Source organism: Sciurus carolinensis, chromosome 4, assembly GCF_902686445.1.
Source record: "Sciurus carolinensis chromosome 4, mSciCar1.2, whole genome shotgun sequence".
Classification (NCBI taxonomy): domain Eukaryota; kingdom Metazoa; phylum Chordata; class Mammalia; order Rodentia; family Sciuridae; genus Sciurus; species Sciurus carolinensis.
Genome location: NC_062216.1, coordinates 9,707,874 through 9,732,324, shown reverse-complemented (window position 1 = coordinate 9,732,324; position 24,451 = coordinate 9,707,874). Strand labels below are relative to the sequence as shown.

Genomic DNA, 24,451 nt, shown 5'->3' with positions numbered 1-24,451 from the left:
ACTCCCTTTATTGTTTTTTTGAGGGTTTTAGAGTTCACAGCAAAACTGAGAAGAAAGCAGAGAATTCCCACACACCCCAGCCCCCACACGAAGCTCCCGCCCTCAGCGTTCCACGCCCAGGGCACATTTGCTGCGATTGATGAGCCCACGCTGACCCATCACGGTCGCCACAGTGTTTTATTAGGGCTCCCTCTCGGTGCTGGGCAGTCCCTGGGTTTTGACAGGCGTCCAGGGACAAGCATTCCTTCACAGCAGAGAAGCCTGTGAGATGGTGTCCTCGCCCTGAAGACCCTTCTGCCCCACCCGTTCACCCCTGCCTCCCCACTCTGCCTCTCTTTGCCCACTTTAAAATTGGATTTTTGCTTTCTTGCTGCGAGCTGTAAGCCTTCTTTATATATTCGGACTCGGAAACCATCATTGCACATGGCTTACAAATACTTTCTCCCGCTTTGTGGATTATCTTTTCGTTCTCTTGGTGGTGTCTTCCGATGCACAGAGGTCTTTCGTTTTCGTGAAGCCAGAGCTTCTGATTTTCCTCTTGTTGCCTGTGCTTTTAGGGTCATGCTCAAGACACCTTTGCCTATCCGAGATTGTGCAGATTTGCTCTCTCATTTTCTTCTGAGAATTTCATAGATCCGACTGTTAACTCTAGGCCTCTGGTCCGTTTTGAATGAATGTTTCGGTCTGAGGCAGTGTCCAATTTCATTATTTTACTTGTGGACATCCAGTTTTCCCAGTACCACTTGTTGAAGAGACTGTTCTTTCCCTAGTGAATGGTTTGGGCACTCTTGTCACAAATGATTGACTGAGCCAGGCACGGTGGCACAATCCCAGCTACTTGGGTAGAGAGGTTAAGGTAGAAGGATTGCAAATTTGAGGTCAGCCTGGGCAATTTAGTGAAACCCTGTCTCAAAATTTTAAAAAGGGGAAAGGGTGCTGGGGATGTATGTAGTTCAGTGGTAGAGGGCCCCTGGGTTCAATCCCCAGTACTGCCAAAACAAAAAAACAAACAACTGACCGTAGACATCTGGTTTATTCCATTGGTGTATGTGTCTGTTCTTACGCCAGTATCACCTTGTTTTGGCTACTGCAGCTTTGTAGTATATTTTGAAATCAGAAACTTGGAATCTCACAACTTTTATCTCCCTTTTCAAGATTTCTTTTTTAAAAAAATTCTGTTTTGTAGTTGTAGATGGATTTTGTTTATTTTCGTATTCAGTGCTAAGGATGGAACCCAGGGCCTCACACGTGCAGGCAGGTGCTCTGCCCCTGAGCCCCAGCACCAGCCCATCCCTTTTCAAGATTTCTTTAGTTATTCTGAGTCCTTACAAATGTAGTATGAATTTTAAGATGGGCTTTTCCATTTATGCAAAAGATACAAAAGATGCCTTCAGGATTTTGATAAAGATTGCATTGAGTGTATATTTTGCTGAGGGTAATATTGCCATCTTAATAGTTTTTCTTTTTTTTTTTTTAACAAGTCTTAGAAATCTTTTATTTATGACAGTTACATCCAATGTAGGTGAAATTCAGTCCTTATCCTTTCATTATCACTGAGGAAAAAAGACAAAGCTGTTGTTGAACCTCAGTAAAATAAATCCAGAAACAACAAATCCACTCTAACAGTTTCAAATTCTTTCAACACCATGGTAAACCCCGCAGGTGCTTCTGGGATCCTTTTTCAGTTCTCCCTAAATGTTTGACAATTAATAAAAAAAAAAAGCAGCAAGAACTTTATCACTACTGTAGACAGAATCACCTAAAGGGATTACTTACAGTCTTTCTCCAAGCATTAAAATGCCCTACAAGGAAAAGTAATAAAACAGTGCTATAATTTAGGCAAAATTAAATGTTAAATAATTTTGCATAAGGAAATAATGATTATTGAAGAAATAGTTTATATAAATCTATTTAGTTAGCAGATTTACCTTAGCTAAAGTCCAGTTCTCACTGAATACCATATATTTTAGTGAAACCATTTCAAGTGTTTGTCTACCAGCTCTTGCAGGTCCCAAATAATTTGCTTAATATGACTCAGCATAAATATCTTTCTCTTTTTCAGACTAAAACTTGGTCGCAAGGAAATTGTGTTAACATGGTATATCTTCCTTGAACATTATCTAGTCTTCACAGCATACTGTAAAAAGCCACTTCAGTTATCGTTTTAGAAACAGGCACAATGCATAGGTATTTTTAAAAAATCAGTTCTCATTCCCTTTCTCAACCAAAGGAAATTGTACACTTTATTTTGATTAGATTAAAGACAGTCTTACTTAAGAGGTAGTTCACTTAAGCTAGCTAACACATGAACATTATTCCATTTGATTAATTATTCTGAAATAAGATTGTTTTAAAGTTTCATTAAAGCCAAAAGATAAAATTAAGTCTGAATTGTACATAGATTTAGGATGAGTCAATACCTACCAAAAATGATTTTTAAAAAGATTTTAAGCTAATAAACTTCAAAAATAATTGTAAGAAAAAATATATGGGGGGGCTGGGGATATAGCTCAGTTGGTAGAGTGCTTGCCTCATAAGCACAAGGCCCTGGGTTCAATTCCCAGCACCACAAAAAAAAAAAAAAAAAAAAAAAAAAGAAAAAATATATGGGGCTGGGGACATAGCTTGGTTGGTAAACCCGCAAGGCCCTGGGTTCGATCCCCAGGACCGGGAAGAAAAAAAAAAAAAAAAAAAAGAAAAAAGAAAAAATATATGAAGCAAAATAGTTTTGAGATTTTATTGTTCTTCCCTAATTGTTACTGAAGAAAAAGAGTTTGTAATATTTGTAAAGTATAAGTCAGGTTAGCAGTCTCCTGTCCTAACTTTAAATAAGTAAAATTAAAGGCTTGTTTCTTTGGATACTTGCATTTGACATTTAATAGTTACTTGTGCTCCATCTTAAGTTTTAAGTCTTCCAATCCATGAACATGGGCTATCTTTGCATTTATTTATATCTTATTTAATTTCTTTTAACAGCATTTTTTTAATCTTTTATTTCTTGCCAATTATATTTTAAGTTGGTCAATTGCTCACTAGGAAGATGGTAGTGTGTCTCTAGAATATAAGAGTTTCTTTCTCAGATGTAGACTCTTATAAATTTTGCCTTACAGGGAAAAAGCAACACAGTGTTTATATTCAGTATGGAAAGTGGTGACTAGGAATAGGTCCTAGTCATGGCCTATGGGGTCCTGTATAAGGTCAAAAAGATGGAAACTCACCTGGCTTTCAGATTCTTGGGCGACTCCCTTCCACCATGTCATGCTCGGTTGATCACAATGAAATGAGTTGACCTGATGCTGAATCTGATTAAACAAAAAAAGGACTTGCTGAAGGAAATGATTGTTGGATTGCTCAGTATCGCAGCATCTTCTCTGATTCCACCTCCCACCTTCAGAGTCATGTCACCGTCCACATCACATAATGATCGAGGACAAAACACTCCAAGTGTTTGACTTGGGGACGCCCTGTCTCCTTTCTCATTCCCCAGTTTCGTCTTGATTCCTCAAACATGCAAACTTACCTGCACATGCCCTGCCACCCACTGCCGTTAAGGTCAGCAGCACGCACAGAGTACTGGAGTTCACTGAGACATACTCAGTGCCTTCTGTCTTCTTAAGTGGAGGCTGGTGTATCCAGTCCCAGGAGGATGACTCCAGATCTCTTTTGTCAGATAATATGTCCACGTCAAAACACTGCAGAGCAAGGAAACGGACTGTTCTTTAATCCAGCCTGTTAGGCTTGGAGAACAAGGGCAGGAGTGTGAGGGGACCCGTCTAGTCTCTGACCCTGCGACCCTGCGTTCCTCTTGCCTGTGTTTATTGCCCTTTGGGAGGTTAGCCCAAGGCCGCTGACAGCAGCGGCACGTGCAGGAAGAGCTTCCAGAACCTGAAAGCCGAGCGCCGACCTGGTACTCAAAAGGCTTTGGATTTTGGAACATTTGGCTTCGGGATTTTTCAGGTTAGGGCTGTTCAACCGGTGAAGTCTATGCCAATAATCTGAAATCGGAAATAGTCCCAACTTTGAAACACTCCTGGTCCAAGCATTTTAGATAAGAAGTGTTCACCCTGTATTGAGGATACTCCCTCGGTACTCTGAGCACTTTAAAACCTGGCACCTGGTTTAAGCATCATAATAGGTCTTTAAGACAAGTGTCACCATGTCTATTTCATGATCAGATCAGACTGGGAGGGATCAAGTGACCCTGAGAGTGAGTGGTGGAGTAGACTCAAGCCAGAGCAGTCTGAGTCCAAAACCCAAGCTCTTCTCGTTTTCTAAATGCTTTTCTGGGGGTGCTGGGGATTGAACTCGGGGGCACTTGATCACCGAGCCACATCCCCAGCCCTATTTTGTTGCTTAGCACCTCACTGTTGCTGAGGCTGGCTTTGAACTTGTGATCCTCCTGCCTCGGCCTCCCGAGCCGCTGGGATTACAGGCCTGTGCCACCAGGCCCAGCTCATTTTCCTAATCATGGCTTCATTAGAATATCTTGGGACTCAAACATCTCCCCCCTGCCAGTCCTGGGGCTCACTCCCAGGGCACCCTACCACTAAGATGCATCCCAATCCCTTTTTAAATTTTATTTGGAGACAGTTCTTGCTAAGTTCCCAGTCTGACCTCAAACTTTGCCCTCCTCCTGCCTCAGCCTCCCATGTAGCTGGGATTACAGGTGTGTGTCACCACACCCAGGTAAAAATCATTTTTTTAATTAAATTTTTTTTTTTTGTTGTAGATGGACACAGTATCTTTATTTATTTTTATGTGGTGCTGAGGATTGAATCCAGTGCCTCATGCATGTGAGGCAAGTGATCTACCACTGAGCTACAGCCCCAGCCCCCATTTTTTATTTATTTATTTTGAGACAGGGTCTCTCTTCGTTGCTTAGGACCTCACTAAGTTGCCGAGGTTACAGGTGTGCACAAAATCATTCACTGTTGATAGGTATTTACCTAACAAGGACCCAGGCATCCTGTTTCTTGCTCTGCTTTGTACAGAATGACCCACCCTGGTCATGAATGGCCCTGACACAGGACAGTGGTTGGTAGAGAGAGGAAGGGACTAACTGCAGAGTGGCTGTTGGCACAGAAGCAATAGGAGCTTGCTGGTGATTGAGCGGCGGGGAAGGAGCAGGTGGCGTCAGGATGAGTTAGGATAGGGGCTCACTAAAAACCATTCTACCTTTTTACAACACACTATTCACTTTAGAGAAGCTCCTGCCATTAACAATACTTCTCTCTGAGGCATGCTAGACACTTGTCATTTATAATTTATCATCCATGAGCAATCAGGAGGTTGAGGATACTTAGCAGCCTGGATTCGGCCAAGGTGAACCATTGTAAAGTATGTGTGGTCTGTGAGACTGAGATGTAGAGGGGAGCTCTTGCTCCTAAGAGAGCCCAGGCAAAGGCCTAACCCTTTGATCTTACTGCAGCTCTGCTGTGTAAAAAGTGTTTTCCATAAAAGTCTGAAATACCACATTTTTCAATTTTACAGCATTCTATAGCATTTTACTGAAGTACGGTGGACCTCTGTCTTAATCTGCTTTATGTTGCTGTAACAGAATACCAGAGACAGGGAAATTTATGAAGAGCAGAGGTTCATTTTGGTTCACGGTTCATTTTGGGGCTGGGATGTCAAGATTGGTGGCTGCAGTGAGGGCTTCCCGCTCCTTCAACTCATGGTGGAAAGTGGAAGGACAAGCAGACTGTGATATGCTTTATAACCACTGCTCTGGGGGTAATTAATCCAGTCCTACAAAAGCCAGAACTCACACCGGGAGGAGGCAGGGATCCTTTTTTAAGGGTTGTGTCCCTGTGACCCAAACACCTCCCTAAACCCTGCCTTCAACACTGCTGCGTTGAGGACTTAAGCCTCAACATGAGTTTCAGAGGGGACAAACCAGATTCATACCTTAGCACCTTCTATTTGCTTATTTATGTATTTTGGTCTGTCTCACACCCTTGTGTTCTGAGAATTCTTCCTTCCTTCCAACTATTTGATTCTGGCAGGGGCTGCCCTGTTTTTACAGCTGATTGGTACCCTTCAAGCTGGTCAAAGACTTGCCCCAGGATTTTCCTCTTTTGCAGCAGTGAGGACTGAACCCAGGGTCCTGTGCAGTGTATGCTAGGCAAATGCTTTACCATTTAGCTACACCTCAGCCCTTCAAAATTTTTTATTTTGAGACAGGGTCTTGCTAAGTTGCTGAGGCTGGCCTTCAACTTGTGATCCTCTTGACCCAGCCTCCCAAACAGCTGGGATTAGATGCACGTACCACTGTGCCTGGCTCACCTCAGGATTTTTGAATTTACAACTAAAAGAAGCTTGAGGGACTCGTTGCCAGCCGTAACTCTTGACCCCCCAATGCCTATGACCGTGAAAGAGTCTTACAGTGAGCAGCATCAGTGAGGGACAGGGTCCCGGTTTAGCAGAGGCCTGCTGCACGCCTGTGTTTTACTAGGTTTGCTATCCAGCTATTCTTTGAACTCTGTCCTCCACCACATGCCCCGTTCTGTCATCTGACTCCTGTAATTTATGATGAAGAACTCTGGCTAGTAAAGGGGGAAAGGTTTTGTGCTATCCTGCCATTCCCAGGCTCGGGAATCTTGAAAGTTTTAGGATAAATATTTTGTAAATGCCAAGGCCTCCTATATTTTTTCAAGCACTGAAGGGTTCAGTTTTGTCTCTAATTTTATTAACTCTCCTTTGTATAAAACTGTTTCTTAAATGGTGAGAAACTTTGCTAACTTTTTGCTCAAACCTTCTTTGATAATTAAAGTTTCCCACAGTTGCTAAGGAGCTAAGGAATGAAATTGGTGACCATTCGAACAATATTGGTTAAGTTCCTGAGATGACTGGAACAGTCCCTCATTAGGGATTCGAAGGTGGAGGGAGGAAGTGGCTGAAGGGCTGGAGAGGAGCTGGCCAAGGGACTAAGTGCACCTGGTCGCCAGGCGTGTCTTTACCGCTGTCCTGCCTCGCCTCGCCACCTTGGACAGCTCCACTCTGCCTGGCCTGGCTGTGGGGTCAGCCGGATGGCATCTGCAGCAGTATGGGAAATTTCTAAAAATTGTAGTACTTTATTTTTTGTGATGCTGAGGACCAAACCCAGGTCCTTGTACCAGGTGCTCTACCACCGAGGTCCAAAATTGGGTAATATCTTAATTTTCATTGTTTAGAACTGAAACGATTTTTCCCCCCTAATGGTGCTGGGGACCAAACTGAGGGCCTTGCTCATGCTAGGCAAGGGCTCTACTGAGCACACCCCAGCCCTGTGGCTGTGACATTCTTCTTTCTTTATTTTTGGAAACAGGGATTGAACCCAGGGGCCCTTAACCACTGAGCCACATCCCCAGCCCTTTTATTTCTATTTTTTATTTTGAGACAGGGTCTCACTAAGTCCTTAGGGCCTTGCTAAGTTGCCGAGCCTGGCTTTGAACTCCCGATCCTCCTGCCTCGGCCTCAGCCCCAGGGAGGCTGTGTGACACTCATGCTACCCACCTGAGCTTCCTCCTTTATCCTTCAGGGTTTGTGGACTACATAGGAATTGGGTTTGGCTTTGTTATTTTTTATTTTTTATTTTTTTGCGGTGCTGGGGATTGAACCCAGGGCCTCGTGCTTGGAAGGCAGGCACTCTACTGGCTGAGCTATCTCCCCAGCCCTGGCTTTGTTATTAATGCACACATCTTTCATGTTTTACACTGAACTCTTTTGGGTATGTAAGAGTCGTCTATACTCATTAGAAAAAAAGAAAAAAAAAAAAGTTGGAAAGCACATCCAGGTGATCAGTGTAAAGACCAGGAAGAAGCCGCCGCCCTTATTTCTAGCCCAGAGGCAGCAGCATTCACATGGGGCACATTTCCTGGTGTCTCTGGGGGGTGTCCAAGCTCTACCTGGCGGTGGGCCAGGCTTTGACCTCTGGGGTTTTGCTTGTCCCCAATAGGAGTTTCTTAATGGACCCTCCCTCTGCTTTCTGCCTCCCAGTAGGAATTACAGCCAGCTGCTGGAGGATTCTGTTAACTGGCGCAGGGAGCAGCACAGGATCACGCTGGCAGGAGGGCAGTGTGGAGGATTGGGCTGCAGACTCTGGCTGAAGCAGAGGCACCTAACTGGGGAACTTGCCAGCTGGGCAGGACCCAGAGGCAAGGCCTTCCTGGGCTCAGGGACAGACAGCTCAGGGTCTGGGCACAGTAGCAGTGCGGTCTCTGCTCTCATTCTGCATCCAAAGCTGGAAGCACACGCTTGACCCCGGGGAAGCCCCATGGAAACCAACTTCCTCCTCCGCATGCCAGGCCGGGGGCCGAAGGCTTCCCGGTCCCTCTTACCTCCGCTGGAGCTGGAAGACAGTTGCACAGCTCATACAGCAGTCTCCCTCCTTTCCCTCTCCGTCCACCCTGTTTTAACCCTTCTTAGCCCATTTTCTGGGGTCTAATAACCCAGTACCACAGACTGGATAAATTATGATGAGGTCTGTTTGGGCTCACGGTTCTGGTCCATGGTCAAGGGGCTGCTTCTGCCTTCCTGCTGGCAGCATCCTGAGGTACCGGGCATCTCAGGGAGAGACTAGCCGAGCTGATTTCATAGCAGACCCACTCACAGGACAGTCAGGCCATTAATCCATCGTGAGCTTAGTCCATTCATGAGGGCAGAGCCCTAACCCCCTGGTCTCCCCTTTGTGTCTCATAATGAGAATTATGACTTCTGGAGAGAACAAACCATGTTCTAAACAGCAGCCTCCTTCAGCCTATTCTGGGTAGTTGGATTTTGGAGCTGTGTGTGTGTGTGTGATTTTTTTTTTTTTTTTTTTTTTTTGGTAGTTCTGGGGATTGAACCCAGAGCCTTGAGCATGAATTTGAGCAAGTGCCCTAGCCCTGAATTACATCCCCAGCCCTTTTATTTTGAGACAGAGTCTTGCCAAGTTGCACAGGTTGGCCTCCAACTTGCCATCCTCTTGCATCAGCCTCCCCAGTTGTTGAGATTACAGATGGGTGCTGCCATGCCTGGCTATTTGTAAATAGCAAGGCACACAAATATGTTCTTGATTTTCCCTCTTTTTAAATAAAAGGAAATGTCACATACATTTTCTGCACCTTGCTGTTTTTTTTCCCCCTCACTAATAAGTTGTGGAGAGTTTTTAAACATCTCTACATTGAGCGCTCCTCCTGCATTTTTATGGGTTCAAAATGCCTCCCCCCCCATAGGGTGATGTATTTAACCCGCCCTGCCCAAGGGTATTGGAATTTTCCCATCTGTTACTTTGAGTCACTCAATGAATCACTTTGGATACACGTCATTTCTGAAGTACTGCCGAAGAGCGAATTCCCAGAAGTTAGTTACTGGGTCAAAGGGAGATCCTCATTTCTAATTTTGCCTCTGGCTGAATTGCCTCTGGTTTATCCTCCACCAGGCACGTGCAGAGCCCTTGCTCCTCCGCGGGGTGGTGCGTGCTTCGAAGAAGCTGCCCTGCCTTGTTGCTGTGTTTCCCGGGATGTCCTCCCCAGCCCAGGGTGAGTGCAGAGGGCGCAGTCGCGCCTTCCCAGCTCTCGAGGGCTCTGCCCGTGCTGTAACCCTGCGGCCAGGAGCTCAGAAATACTTCTGGCTTCTGTGTGACCCGGCCAGTGAGCCAGCTGGGCTGGATGTGCGAGGATGGGAACTCGGGAGAGTTGAGCCGGACCGTCTCTGCAGGGAGCGGCTGGCCGAGTCCCTGCGCGGGTCGCAGCCTCCGGACCTGTCAGTCAGGCCCCTCCGCCCAGCCTCCCCGAGGGTGTGGCCGGGTGTGGCCCGTCTGCCTGCAGCCCCATCCTGGAAGCTGGTCGCCGGCAGGCCTGCTCCTGCCGCCGGGCTCCGCCCCGTCTGGTCCTGGAGGAGTTGTGAAGTGGCAGACCGCTCAGGGTTTGTGGGTCCAGTGGTTGTGAACGACCTTACAGGACATCGTCAGTGTGGCCAAAAAGGCTGCCGACCACGGGTACACACGACCCACCTTGTTCTTTAGGGCGCTGTGTTTGTATACACACACGTATGTGTAGATGGATGCTCCCCAGCCTTGCTTTTTGGTGTTTTTAGCACACTTTCGTATGCAGTCCTCCAATTTTTATTGTGTTAAAATCCGCCCAACATCGTTTGTCATCTGAACCATTTTTATATGCATAGTTCACTGACATTAAATCATATTGTGCAATCCTCACCACCTGCCCACCTTTTTTTTTTTTTGGTACCAGGGATTGAACCCAGGGGTGCTCAACCACTGAGTCACCTCCCCAGCCCTTTTTATATTTTATTTGAGACAGGGCCTGCCAAGTTGCTTTGAACTCGGGATCCTCCTGCCTCAGCCTTCCCAGCCACTGGGATGACAGTCGTGTGCCACAGCACCTGGCTCCATTCTGTAATCCATCTTTTCATTTTGTAAAACTGAAACTCTGCATCCATTAAATAATAACTCCTCATTTTTCTCTGCTGCTACCATTCTCCCATCTGTCTCTAACTCTGACTTCTCTAAATACCTCAGAGAAACCCACTCAGTATTATTTATTTATTTATTTATCATACTAAGAAATTCCCCTCTGTTCTTTTTCTCCCCCCACCTTTAAAAAATTCCTATTTTAATGGCGAGGTTTTCCTTTTTTTATTGTTTGCATTGTTTACATATAATTCTGTTCAGTCCCATCCCACTTACAGACTATTCTCATACTTATTTTTATCCTTGAAAGTTTTTTGGGTGCTCACCATATATATTACCCAGCATCAGGTGTTTTATTATAGCAACAGAGAATGACTCAGACAGGAATAGGAAGAATTTGTTATAGCAGTTAATTTTTTGAACTCAGTCTGAACCAGAAATTCTGTATAGCTATATCAATAATTATTTTTAATCCATTTTGCCCATCATCCCATATGTGGAACACCTATAAAAACTTAAATGTGGCATACATATAATAATATGACAGTTATGATATTAATGCAATAATCTATGTAAGATTAGATTATGATTTTCATCCTATTTCAATGGTCCTGTGTCACTTTCATTGACATGTTAGCAGAATTGAAAACCAGGACTTAGTGGGTTGATAATGCACCGTTAGTTTGAAACTCCACTGGGTCTCCTTTAATTTGGGTGATAGCAGAGCATTGGGAACCTCCTGAGTTGCAGGTTTGCTTCTTTCAGTCCTTACAGTCTCTGGTTGCTTCAGCACCCACAGATTGGGTGTGGGGCTAGGGAGAAGAGCCATTGTAAGGTTAGGCTGGGTATAGGATGTGCTCCTCTTCTGTAAAGGGGAGGAGGACTAGTGGGGAAAGGAAGAGCTGCCCCTAAGTCACAGGCAAGATCTCAGGCAGGTCAGAGGCGGGAGAGAGCTCATGCCGAGCACCTGGAAATCCATTCCTCCCAAACCAGTGGTGCCCCACACTGATTGGCAGGTGCTCGCATGACCCTTTGAAGACATGCCTCTTTGAAACCCCTAATCTCTCCCACCTTGCAAGACTGCATCCCCCATCTCCCCTCAACAGGACAGTTCTAGACAGGCTGTGGTGGTCCCTTCTGTCCTCTCCGTCACAGGGCCCAGGAAATGCCTGCTTCACCCACAGGTCCTCCCCCACCTGAGAATGCAGGCCCAAGACTGGACTCTTTCATGGACAGGAGTAATGAAGGGACTCCTGGGGAGGCAGGGTGAGCAAGTGAGAGTGTTGCTGACTCCTTGTCCTTTAGAAATATACATAGGCCCTGACGTGGTGACTCTCCAGACTTGACAGAATGACTGTTGGTGACCAGGCACTGGCTGGACCATTGATAGAAAGATCAGAGAGAGGTGAAGCAGGATTTGGCTGGGTGGCTCAGAGTCTGGGCTGCCACAACAAAACGTCACTGCCTTAGTGGCCCAAAGAGCAGAATTTATGGAGCAGGGATGTAGCTTGATGGGAGAACATTTGCCTAGCATGCATGAGACCCTGGGTTCCATCCCAGTGCTGCAAGAAAACAAAACACAAAACAAAACAACAGAGTTTACTTTCTCACAGTTCTGAAGGCTGGAAGTCTGAGGTCTGGGTACTGGTATGGGGGTTCCCTTGAGTGTCCTCTTTCTGGCTTGCAGGTGGCCACCTGTCAGTGTGCCCTTACATGACTGATGTGTTGGTGGAGAGGGAGATGCCATCTCCCTATGTATAAAGCCATCAGTGGCCAGTTCTACTGGATTAGTCCCCAGTCCATGACCTCATTTACCCTCTTGACTCCTGTTTAGTAGTCTCCACCTACAGTCACATTGGGGCTGGAATTTCAACATATGATTTTTTTTCCCCTTTTTTTAGTACTGGGAATTGAACCCAGGGGTACTTAACCACTGAGCCACAGCCCCAACCCTTTTTTGCATTTTATTTAGAGACAGGGTCTCACCGAGTTGCTTAGGGCCTCGTTAAGTTGCTGAGACTGGCTTTGAACTTGCAGTCCTCCTACCTCAGCCTCCTGAGCCACTGGGATTACAGGCATGTGCCACCGTGCTGAGCCTCAATATATGAATTTTGAGGGATGAAATTGAGTCCCTAGCTGTGGGAGTCAGGATATGAAGGCTCTAACTGGTGCTGCCATGCAGTGGCTCTGACCCTGAGGAACATGCCACTTGAGGGTTTTTCTGGGTTTCAAGGCAGGTGTTTGCGACTGGGGAGGTGGTGACCCCATCCATGGTAAAGCAAGACACCATCCTGAGTTGAGAAACAACCTGCGTTTCCTTCACTGTGTTGTTCAGTCTGACAAAGATTGAAACTAGCGTATTCAAAAATAGTTTTAAAATAATAAACATTGGTAGAGGATCAGGGAGTTCAAGGCAATAGCAGGAAATGATCAGTTTTCCAGAGAACACCCTGGGTAAGTAGGGTTTAATCGAGAAGCAGCCCTGAAGCAGGAAGAATGGGTAGAGATGGAGATGGAGTGAGTAAAGAAGGAGCAGCCCAGATTCGGAGTTCCAGTCTGCTGACAGGTGCTCAGCCAGCAGTGGGCGGGAGGGACGGTGATCTATGGAAGAGTGAGCGTCTCATCTGTCAGGTAATTTTTTTCATGCAGAATGAGTGGTGGCAAACTGCTTTGAGTTTCCGCAGGTCTAAGTATCATATTTTTCAATGACTCTTTAAGCGCACAGCTCAGCATTCAACATATTCTTTGCCTCAGGGTGACACCCACCTGTTGTCTTCCAGCAGCCAGTGTGGTTGATGAAGTCTGACGCCGCTGTTAATGCTTTCTCCTTTTTATATGCATTTCTTGCCCCATACTAGAAACTTGCAAAATTTCTTGGAGTTCTGAAATGTCACAGAATGTAACTCTGTGCGGTCTTTTGCTGGTCACTCTGCACGGCAGCGATTGAGCACTTTTCATCTGAAGACTTGGCGCTCTCACTAGCTAAAGGACGTTTTCACGCACATTTAGATGAAAATGTAAGCACACGTGTACATCTGGTATGTGAACTTTTCATTGCTGGACAAAGTACCCGAGACCATCAGCTTACAGGAGGAAAGGTTGATTTGGGTTTGTGGTTTGGGGCCACGGTCGTCCGGCCTGTGGCATCATAGCAGGGAGCACCTGGTGGAGCAGAGCGGTTCACCTCAGGACAGCCGGGAAGCAGGCCGAGGAAGTGAGGAAGGGCCTGGGGACACGCCCAGTGACCTATGTGCTCCACCAGGCCCCACCTCCTTGAGCTTCCGCCGCGTCCCAGTAATCCATCCAGTTATTAACCCAAAGTGGATTAATCCACTGATGAGATCAGCCCTCATGATCTGATCACTTTGCAAAAGCCCCACCTCCAGACCCTGCTACACCGGGAACCAAGCCTTCAACACGTGCCTTGGGGGACTTTGAGATTGAAACTATAATTCTCTCCCTCTCGCCACCCCCATCCCGCAAAATCAAGACAGGGTCTCCTTGTTGCCCAGGCTGGTCAGCCTCCCACCTCATCCTCCCTAGTAGCTGGGACTGCAGGTGTGTGCCCCTTTGCCTGGCCCCTTGTATTTTTGATGATTTCCACTACCTTCTTTTTGTCCTTTTGGAATCCCCGTTACAGGTTTGGACAATCTAAATCAACCATGAGCCTTATCTTTTTTTCCCTTATGTTTCCATATTTGTCTGTTTGCTCTTATTCTGAAAGCTTTCCTTTATGTCCAGATCATGAGTTCAGTTTTTATGATAAAGTCTGTTGGATTACCCCTGTAGTCACACCTTAGCTCCCAGGCACTTGGTTCTTTTCTGTATTATTTCCCACGGCTAGTGGTGGGCAAAGCCAGCAGTGTTTCCTGGGACGCACTGGAGGTCCCAGCTCCCCCAGTGCTCCCAACACTGCCTTTCACAAGTCACCCAGTGAGTGCTGGGTGCCCTCCTGTGCTTTCTGTCCGTTGCCACCGTCAGAAGATTCCGTGGACTTCTCTCCATACCTGGCCTTCTCCGCATGTTTAGGTCATTGTTTCCATGGCTTGCTGCTTATTTTTGTACTGCTGTTATTATTTCATTCTTTTCCAAAATATCTATTCATCAGTCTGAGGGGCCTTGGGTGGGAGAGGCCCAGCTCTGGGGAGAGCACCCTACATTACTTTGATAGTGACTGGAGCACTCCTTTAATGGCATGATTTTTGTAGCAGTTACCGACACTTGCACATGACCGAGCGTTGCCAGTGTTTGGCAGCTCATGTGGTCTTTCCTGCCTAGCCAGTGCTTTTCTCCAAGTTACCATATGCACACCATCATCAGTCTGTGGCCTCTTCATGTTCAAAGTGTGTCTGAAATTTTCAGGCTGTTTGGGAAGGAGTAAATGTGTGTGTTGTACAAAATCAGGGAAATGGAGAGGACAGAATCCTGTCATCTTTACAGTAGCACATGTGGAAAAGTTAAGACCAAAGTCAGAAATGGCCAGGTGAGATTGTGCACACCTGTAATCCCAACTCTGGAGGCTGAGAGAGGAGAATTAAGTTTGAGGACAGCCTGTGGCTTAGGCCAAGTCTCAAAACAAAGAGGACTGGGGTTTAGCTCAGGGGTAGAGAGCTTGCTGAGCATGCACAACACCCTGGGGTTCAGTCTTCAGCAAAACACACACACACACAACAGGATCCTGGCAAATCGTAGACTGCAGATGTTTTTGCTTTTGAAATTGTTTCTAACTTCTCTACTTTCCGATAATTGTGGAGAAAAGTCAGTGTTGCAGGGTGTTACTGTGCATTCTCACCTAGCACGTGTCCCCTTTTAGCAAGTCTCAGCCCTGACTTTCCTTCTGGGACTCAGAGCTGAAGAGGACTGACATCACCCCTGGGCTCCTCAATCTGAGCCCCTCTACTGGCTTACCAACCCAGACGTCCTGAACAGGGAAAGGTTGCTGGGAACAGTGCTAATTTGTACATTATTTTCAGTTGTAGATGGACTTTCTTTTATTTGTTTTACATGGTGCTGTGGATCGAACCCAGTGCCTCACATGTGCTAGGCAAGATCACAACCACTGACCATAACCCCAGCCCCAGTGCTGATTTTTATTACAGTAGAAATTAGAGCAAAAAGCAGGTGACTTAGAAAGAAATTTTTGTCCAATGAAGACTATCGAGTCCAAAGATCTACAGTAGCCAGGCTGGAGACCCAGCAGAGCCTTAGTGTAAGTCCCAGTTGGAAAGTTGTGTGCTCAAGACTCAAGGAAGTCCGGTGCTTCAGTCTTGAATCCGAGGGCTGGAAAGCCAGAGTCCTAGTTCAAGCAGGAGGTAGCCCCTCAGTCAACCCTTGGTTCCGTCCAGATTTCATGGGTTGGACTAGGCCCACCGAGGTCCAGGAGGGCCATCTGCTTTACTCGTCTGACTCAAATGTTGATCCCAACCAAGAGTCCCATCCGAGACACACCCAGAAAAGTGTATCACCCAATGTCTGGGTACCCCATATCCCAGTCAAGTTAACAGGTACAGCTAACCATCACAAAGTGCCTGCTCTTCTGTATTACTTTGGCAGTAGGACAACCCCTGCAACTTTTGGAAGTGTAAGTGAAGGAGAAGAATGGAGCAAGCCCTTGGTCCCTTCTTGAGAGCATCACCCTCCTGCTCTGGCTCTTCCTGCCAGTGTTAGTTGGACCCTTCCCCCAGCTGAACCCATGTTAATGCACGGAGGAGTCGTCACTAGAGTACTTCCTTCCATGGGCACCACTTTGCAAGGAGAAGGGAGCCCGGGAGAATGGTGTGATTTCTGTACTGTGCCTGGCTTTCTGCCCCTGATGCTGTGGTTTCAGAGGTGAACAGCCCTGCGAGTGTTAGAACCTGTGTTACTCTGGCCTCCCCAGCCTTGAACATCTACTAACCCAGCCAATGTCCTCTGAGCAGCATGCAGGAGGTGGAGGTGATTGAGGGGTGCAGTTGTGGTGATTATTTACTTTCCTTGTGATATGGTTTTCTTAAGGCAGATGAGATTAGTCTCTCTTGGCAGATGGTCAGGTGTAGCAATTATACGCTTGAATTTACTGGTTCCCAGAGTTTAGTCTCTTCATCAACAACATCAACATCCCCTGAAATGTGTTAGAACTAGAACTTCTTGGGTCCCACTCCAAACCTACTAAATTGGAAACTCCAGGGGTGGGATCCAGACATCTGCATGATTATTAGCCCTTGGGTGAGTCTATGTACACTAAGGTTTGTGCACCTCTGATGGAGTGTGTTTGCAGCTAAGTTCACTTGGTGGGGATGCATATATCTTGAAACTGATCTAAAAGCTAGAAAGGTAACACTATAACCTAGTGAACCTCCAAGTCATGTGGATAGCGTATTTTCAATCAGTGGATATTTTCATCACTAATGTGAATATAACTCCTCAGTTTGGTTATGCCTTTCTGATAGTAGTATGTGTCTACTTGACCAGATTAAACTTCATTTCTTTCTTTCTTTTTGTTTGTTGGTGCTGGGGATGGTACTCAGGGCCTCGGCTGTGCTGGGCAAGCCTCTCTGCTACACCCACAGGCCCTGAACATCATTTCTGGACTGTGTCTGTGCAGGTGTTTCTAGGTGAGATCAGCGTTTCAGTCAGTGGACTCCCCAGTGAGGGCGGGCATCGTCCAACCCACTGAAGGTCTCAGTAGGACACGAGGTGGAGGAAAGAGGAGTTTGTGCCCTTTTTCCTTCCTGTCTGCCAACTTGAGTTGGGATGTGTCACCTCGTCTTCTCTGGCCATCAGACTTGGGTTTATACCACTGGCTCCCTTGGTTCCCAGGCCTTGCTAGGTGACCTGAACTATCCCAGCAGCTCTCTTGGGTCTCCGGCTTGCAGGTGGTAGATCAGCAGACCTTGCCTCCTCAGTCACAGAAGTCAGTTCTGTCTCTGTTTCATGGTTTGTCTGTGAGGGTGTTTGTAGATGAGATTAGCTCACATTCTCTCTCTTGCTCTCTCTTCCCTGCCCTGTTCCAATTCCGTTTCTCTAGAAAACCCTGACTGATACAGATTTTGGGAGTGGTTCTAGAGGAATACAATTCTGATGATGAGTTTTCTTAATTGGTTCTGGAGGTTCTAGAATTCCCTATCTGATAAAATTATATTTAAAGATGCTAATGACTATTTCTAGAGACAGTAATGACAGTACATAGCGTGATTTCTTACAGAGATACATAAAGTACTGAACTAGGTACTATTAATCAACTTCTCATAAGCAGCAAGGAGCTAAGTAACTATATGTATGATAACTTAAATTCTTCAAGATTACTCACAAATATAATCATGTCGGTTGAGGAAGTGATTAAAGAAAGACATGGGCTTGAGGATTCAAATTTCCAGCTCAAGCACTTCATAAATGACCTAAAACAAAGGCTTCTATGTGTGTCCTGAAGGAGTGCCTTATCCTCTCTAGCCCGAGGGCTGAAATTGCTGCAAATCAAACACAGGCTGATTTGCAAGGAAAGTTAGGCTCCCAGCCTTGCAGAGTGTTTGTTGTTAAATGGAGGGCATCGACTGGGAAGAGGGGGTGAGTTGGGATGGGGACCTGTGGGAGACCTGATGAAGCTGGGCATGGAGCCCCAGGATCTGGTGTCTTCGTTACCACTAGCTCAGGTCTTCCACCCTCAGTGGATTGGCCTCCCCACCCCCAGTAGTACAGGCCATCCCACCTCTGAGGGGATTCGCCCTCGGAACCTGAAGAAACTGTGACAGTCTCCTTCAAGCCAGTTGCCACACAAGACGATGCTATTCTCCTTAGGAGCCACCTCCACAGACCCTCTGTGCTTTTAGACCTATGGCTAGACTCAAACTCCAGCAGGCCCCTGAAGGGGAGCCACAGCCTGGGACCGGAGGGACACTGCATTTCAAGAGAACTACTTGAGGTCTAACTGGTACAGACAGATAACCAGGGGACAGATGTGGGGATGAATTCTGAGGGTGTGGGATATTGGTGGAAGGAAGATGAAGTTGGATCAGGCTGCATTTACCAGTAAAGGCCCACGAAGCAGAGGTTTAGTACTTAAAGGCATAGCTCGAGCAGTTAGAAAGGACTCTGACGGCTTGTTTGCTTGCTGGGCTGAAACTTGGGCTGAAAGGCGGCCCACCAGGAGCTACTGGAAATGCAGGACATGCCTTGGTTTAGAGTGGAGGAAGGAATGCAAAAGCTCAGGGAGACTTGGATGTGAGCTTGGATTTGAGAGGGACTCAGCCACAAGCCACACCGGGCGGGTCTAGAAGACACACTTTCCCAGTGCTATGGGGGATGAGTTTGTGAGAGGAGACTGCCGTCCTTGGAGAGCTCTGCGGTGGCTCTGCTGCACTCCAGCCCTCAGAGTGGGAGCTGCAGCCGGTGACTTGGGAAACCTCAGTGCAGTGGTAGTCATTGGACCCCAGCAAGCCACAGGGACCAGGCAGCTTCTGCTGCTGCCATGCCATCCAGACTGTGCAGAGGGGCTTAGGAGCCGCTGAGTTCATTTCAGACATGCTGAGTTTAGAAAACCGTGCAGCGTTTTGGTAGAAAGGCCCAGAAAGCAACTGGACACTTCAGGGTCTCAGAGAAGAGGCCAGGGATGGAGACCTAAAACTGAAAATCATTGGTATGGACTTCTCTATGTTGAAACAAGGAACAGAAGCAGACTTTGGGTGGCCGAGTTCTCTTAGAGAAAAGGAAACGAGGAAAGCTGAGGTGTAGGACAAAGCCTGGAGATACAAGCATCGGAGGCGCGAGGAAACGATGGGAGTGATGAGGGAGAGAGACGTTTCTCAGGCTCCACGTCCTAGGGATCACCTGGGGAGCCATCAGGACTCAGGTTCCTGGAGCCCCACCCACAGTGACCCGGATTTGGGGTGCCTGGGGGCGGGGCTGAGTCCAGCTCTTCACATACAGGATGCAGGTGGGCTGGTGGGCAGACCACCTTGGGGGAGCCTTGGAGGAGCCTGTGGGCTCTGCTGCTGAGGGAAGGAAGAGGAGGGCGTTTGAGGGCAGTGGGAGGTTTCTGGGACATAAGAAAGTTGTGTGTGTTTGTGGGCTGAGGTGAAGGAGGCTGTAGAGACAGGCATCCAACATCCTGGAAAGGAAAGGGGTACTAATGAAGGAAACCGATGGAGGGATAATAGGCACAGAAAACGAAGATGGAGCATCAGAAATGGCCTTGGTAATCAAAGGGCTGTGGCGTTCACCTTTGAAAAACCAAAGGCCCTTTGGAGGAGATGAGTTCTGGTCGCTTCCCCTTCTTTTATGATTTTCTAATGATGCCCTAAATCCTTGAGCTGCTGTTTACTGTCCCGGCCCTCCCACTGGGCCAGCGTCCTGGGGGCTGCAACGTCCATGTGCAGATCCATAAAGAGATGACTCGCTACAGATGAATGAGCAACGAATAGATTTTCAGCAGCACAAGGCCTTTCAAGGATAAAGGAAAATTTCAAATAACATTTGATCATTATTGCTAAAAATTGTGTTTCTGCCCCCTTGATGCTAGCACAGCCGGCAGGCGGTTTGACAGCTCCCCTGGGGTATCACTCCCTGGCAGAGCAGTGGGTACAGCACAGCCACAGCTCTCCCTCCTCTGCTCACCAAAGCCTGCTGCCTTGGAGCCCTCGGACAAACTAGAAAAGCTTTAAACGTCTCTCTGTACAGCTACAAAAAACAACAGCCCTGAGAATAGCTGTGAGCAGCTCTGTGCCTGCGTGCACACACTCTGAGTTCAAGACAACAGAAGTCCTGGAAAGGCGCTGGCATCTGGAGAGTAGCACAATGCTGTTGGATTCTGAGCGGCCCTTCATGTCCTGAGCCAGAGGTGGTATGGTCACAGGAGTCAAACTGGGATTAAAATAGCTTTGCTGCTGCTGAAGCGACTCTGGAGGAGGTGGCTTGGACCCAAGGCCTAAACAGGCATCTGGTTTCTTCCTCCATTAATAGAATTTTTCCCTTAGACTTAGGTTTCTCCTTGACATAGGCAAAGTGTCTGCACAGTGCTGTACCCGCTACCAAATGGAGGAGAGGAGAATGCAGGTGGCCTGTGGGCAGACATCTCCCTAAGTGGAATTCAGAGGAGGTTGGACAGGGAGTCACAATGACCCTGACCTGGTCTCATCAACTGTAGAAATAATGCTTCTATGAGGAAAAGCAAGTAAGGAGGATGTGTTAGTCTGTTACTATAGCAAAATACCTGAGATGATTAACTTCTAAAGAGAGAAAAGCTTACTCTGGCTCACAGTGTTAGAGGTTCCATCCTGATGGCATGGACCTGTTGCTTAGGGCCTTTGTGGGCATGTCAGATGCAGCGGTAGGGAGCAAATGGCTACCTCATTGCCAGGAAAAAAGAAACAGGAAGGGGCTGGAGTCCCACAGTCTCCTTTGGGGTCTCATCCCAGTGACCTAACGGCCTCCCACAAGACTCCTCCTACAGGTCCATAGTACCTCCCAACAGTGCCACTCTGGAGACCACACCTTTAACCCAGGGGACGTTCAGCCCCAAACTGTAGCAGAGTGCACAGGAGCAGGGTGAGCTCTGAGGAAAGCAGGCTGGGCGGGGTAGGGGCAGGGCTTCTGCGGTCTCCAGCAACCTGATCTGGACCCAGTAGTTCTACCTGGTGGGAGTGATAAGACAGATGCCGGGGCTGGGATCCCTGGCTTCAGCAGTGATTCGGCTCCATGTCCATGAGGACTCTCTGGCACCCAGGACCACCGTGGCCTGTCAGCTTTGCTTGCAGATGGTCCCATGGAGGGACAGAGCTGTGCACTGGGGACATCAGTGGCAGCACTGCTCAAACCAGAGGTTGGTTTTCTACTCAGTTCCCAACTCAAGAATGTCCACTGTGCCCTCTGAGTCCATGAAAGCTCTCCAGGAACCCTGCCCCAGGATACGAAGTCACCCTGAATTAGAATACCCCTCCATTATTCAGTGCCAAGTTTTTGCCTCAAGAAGCTCTCAATCAAATAGACTAAGAAAAGCTTAAATCAATAATTACACCCAATTTGGGCGTTTTATAGTAAAAATAAAACACATTTATAGCAACTTAGAGAAGTCAGCTTTGACTTTATTTTTTGAAAAGCGATATACAGTTCATCTGTCCTTTTTTGGTTTTTATATTAAGAGCACAGAGTCAGAACATTGTGTGTAACTTACCTGAGTTAGTGCTCTCCTTATTTATTTAAAATGTAGTGGGTTCAGTTGTTCCTGCTTGTTTTCATTGTAGAGGTTTCCTGCACTCTTGTTGATTTGCTTTCAGTTTTCCTTCCCCACAATTTATAAGTGCTAACAAGATTTAAAAAGTCAGAACTACTTAAAAAGGCCAGAGAACTGTTGCCTTTCTCCCACTGCTGTGTGGAGAGCTGGGTCCTCCCTGGGCTGCCCAGGCTGGGCTCAGATGGTCCTCCTGCCCCAGCTGCCCGTGTAGCTGGGACTACAGTTGCACACAGCCACGCTTGGATCCCCCATTCCTTTTGTACCTCCAGCTCAATTAAGATGTAATTGACAAATAAGAATCATACCTAATTACAGTGTATAACATGATATTTTGATATATATACACATTGTGAAATGATTAAATCAAGCTAATTAAGTATGCGATGAATATGTTGTTTGTGGTGAAATATTTAAGATGTCTCTTCACAATTTTCTTTTTCTGTCTGTACTGGGATTGAACCCAGGGTTTTGTGTATGTGTTCTACCACTGAGTTATATCCCTGGCTCTGCAATTATCAAATATATAATACATTCTTTAAAAAAAATCTTTTTGTAGTTGTAGATGGGCAGCATGCCTTTATTTTATTTATTTATTTTTAATGTGGTGCTAATGATCAAACCGGGTGCCTCATATGTGCTAGGCAAGTGCTCTGCCACTGAGCCACGGCCCCTGTCCCAGTAGTACATGAACTGTAGTCACCATGCTGCACAGGAGATCTGAACTAATCCATGCAACTGGGACCTTATGCCTGTCCCCACAGCCCTGGTGTCATTGTTCCACTCTCTGCTTCTACGAGTTTGAATTCTTTAGCTTCCGTATGTAAGTGAGATCATGCAGTATTTGTCTTTCTGTGCCCGATTTACTTCTCTTAGCATAATGTCCTTTAGATTCAACCACATTGTCACAAACGACAGGATTTCCTTCTTTTTTAAGGTTGAATGGTAATGCCATATAAAATATGCATAGGAACGCTATTGCAGTGTGTACACACGCTTCTCTCTCCATGTTCTTTATCCATGCATCCGTCAACAGCATCCAAATGTGGATGGATTGTTCATGGATCTTGGCTATTGCAGATGGTGCTGCAGATTTCATTTCCCTTACATACATACCAAGAAGTGGGATTATTGGATCACATGGAAGTTTTCTGGTTTTAGTTTACTGGGGAAACTCCATACCGTTTTCCATATGGCTGCACCCATTTACCTTCTCCTCAGCAGTGTACAAGTTAGGGTTCCCTTTTCTTCACATCCTCGCCAACACTGGTGTCTTGCGTTTTTCTTTTTTTTTGCGGTGCTGGGGACTGAACCCAGGGCCTTGTGCTTTTGAGGCAAACCTCTACCAACTGAGCTATTTCCCCAGCACCCTCTGTTTTTTTTTAACCTTTATTTTATTTTTATGTGGTGCTGAGGATTGAACCCAGGGCCTCAGACATGCTAGGCGAGTGCTCTACCACTGAGCCATAACCCCAGTCCGGTGTCTTGCATTTTGATAACAGCCCTTCTGACAGATGTGGTAATATCTCGTTGTGATTTTAATTTGCATTTCCCTGAGGACTGGTGATGTAGAGCGGTTTTTTTCATATACCCCGTGGCCATTTGTACGACTTCTTTTGAGAAAGTCAGTTCAGATCCTTTGCCCAGTTTTAGAAGGGTTGTTTTCATGCCATTGAGTTGCTTGAGTCCCTAATGTGTTTTGCATCAACCCCTCATCAGATGTTGTGGCTTGCATATTGCTTTCTGATCACTGGATGTCTCTTCGTTGGTAATTTCTTTTGTGGTGTAGAAGCTTTTTAGTTTGATACAATCCCATTTGCCTATTGCTGCTTTTGTTGTGCGTACATGGGGATCATCAAAAAATCATTGCCAAACCATGTCAAGAATCTTTTCCCCTATCTTTCCTTCTAGTAGTTTTAAAATTTCAGGTCTTGTGTTGAAGTCTTTATTCCATTTTGAGTTTACTTTTATATACGGTATGAGGTTAGGATTCAATTTTATTCTTTTGCATGTGGATGTTTACTTTTCTTAATGTTGTTTTTAAGAAAGACTGTTCTTTTCCCATGGTGTGTTTTCTCGGAAGCTTCCTTGAAGGCTAATCTACTATAAATGCATGAACTTACGTCTAGGCTCTCTCTTCCATTGTTTCCTATGTCCATCTTAGACCAGCACCATGCTGTTTTGATGACTGTAGCTTTGTACTCTATTTTGAAATCAGGTTGTATAATGTCTCCAGCTTTGTTCTTTTTTTTTTTTTTTTAAACACTTTTTAGTTGTAGATAAACACAATGTCTTTATTTTTTATTAGAATTGATTTTTAATGATTTCTTGATAGATTGAAAAATGAGATAAAGCAAACCAAATAAAACTTATAGGAATAATCCTTAGGTTTTAAAAAATTACATCCAGAAAGTCAACTAAATAAATACAGTCATTCCTGGTTCTCCACAGGGTAATCATTCCAGGCCCCCAGTAGATCCCCAAATCTTCAGATGTTTGGGTACCTCATATAAAATGGTGTAGTATTTACATACAACCCGCATACATCCTTCAATGTACTTTAAATCATCTCTAGATTGCTTCTAATACCTGACACAGTATACCTATTCAAACTGATGTCATAATCCATTGTTTAGGGAATGCCGAGGAAAAAAGGTGTGTGCCTGTGCAGTACCAACATGAATTTTTTTAAAAAATTTATTTTTATTGTAAACAAATGGGATACATGTTGTTTCTGTTTGTACATGGAGTAACAGCATACCATTTGCATATTCATACATTTACATAGAGTAATGATGTTTGATTCATTCCATTATTTTTTTCCTTCCCCCCCACCCCTCCCACCTCTCTTTTTCCTCTAT

The 24,451-nt window shown here is 46.1% G+C and overlaps 1 protein-coding gene and 1 non-coding gene across 2 annotated transcripts in view; both read left to right on the top strand.

Annotated features, from left to right (window-relative positions):
* The window catches only part of Extl3 (exostosin like glycosyltransferase 3), a 123,644-nt gene that overhangs the window by 24,384 nt on the left and 74,809 nt on the right, over positions 1 to 24,451 (top strand). The window lies entirely within an intron of this gene.
* Positions 2,499 to 2,572, top strand: Trnam-cau (transfer RNA methionine (anticodon CAU)). The gene has a single exon. It is a non-coding gene; the product is annotated as a tRNA-Met (tRNA).